The sequence below is a fragment of the Sinocyclocheilus rhinocerous genome, unplaced genomic scaffold, assembly GCF_001515625.1.
Source record: "Sinocyclocheilus rhinocerous isolate Xijiao unplaced genomic scaffold, SAMN03320098_v1.1 scaffold342, whole genome shotgun sequence".
NCBI classification, from domain to species: Eukaryota; Metazoa; Chordata; class Actinopteri; order Cypriniformes; family Cyprinidae; genus Sinocyclocheilus; species Sinocyclocheilus rhinocerous.
This window is the reverse complement of record NW_015624546.1, coordinates 7,347-8,417: the sequence shown is the minus strand read 5'-3', so window position 1 is coordinate 8,417 and position 1,071 is coordinate 7,347.

Sequence of the window (1,071 nt, the reverse complement as noted above, 5' to 3'; positions counted from 1 at the left end):
ATTCACCAAAAGGGTTTTTTTATGTTCCAAAGGTTGTAGTACATTCCTAGTGGCCAGACTGACTTACTACAGGCGAAAGTTTGCCAATATCACCCCTACTGTACATACATTACATAATTAATCTGCAAAAAACATTACTGTAATTGACCAAAAGTGTTTTTTCATGTTCCAAAGGCTGTAGTATATTTGTAGTTATGAGACTGACTTACTACAGGTGATATTTTGCCAATATCACCCTTACTGTAAATACAGTAAATAATTATTCTTAGAAAACAATTACTGTTAATTGCCCAAAGGTTTTTATTTTATTTTACAAAGGTTGTAGTACATTCCTAGTGGCCAGACTGACTTACTACAGGTGAAAGTTTGCCAATATCACCCTTACTGTACATACAGTACATAATTATTCTTCGGAAAAAAATACTGAAATTCACTAAAAGTTTTTTTTTTTTATGTTCCCAATGTTGTAGTACATCACTAGTGGCCAGGTCGACTTACTGCAGCTGAAATTTTGCCAATAACACACAAGTTGATATTCTGATCATATTTTTTTTTACCAAGCACATTTTACAAATTCCAAACCACATCAATCACATCAACTTTTTTGTCTCATTTTATCGGTAAAAGAAAACCTACCTAATAAGTATGCACACCTGAATATATAATTATGTACTGTATGTACAGTAAGAAAGAAATGGGCAATATTTCACCTGTAGTAAATCAGTCTTGTAACTACAAACGTACTACAGCCTTTGGAACATGAAAAAACCCTTTTGGTGAATTACAGTATTTTTTTCTATGATTAATTATGTACTGTATGTACAGTAAGGAAGATATTGGCAAAATCTCACCTGTAGTAAGTCAGTCTGGCCACCAGGAATGTACTACAACCTTTGGAACATAAAAAAACCATTTGGTGAATTAGAGTAATGGTTTTTGCAGATTAATTATGTACTGTATGTACAGTAAGGGTGATATTAGCAAACTTTCACCTGTAGTAAGTCAGTCTGGCCACTAGGAATGTACTACAACCTTTGGAACATAAAAAAACCCTTTTGGTGAATTACAGTA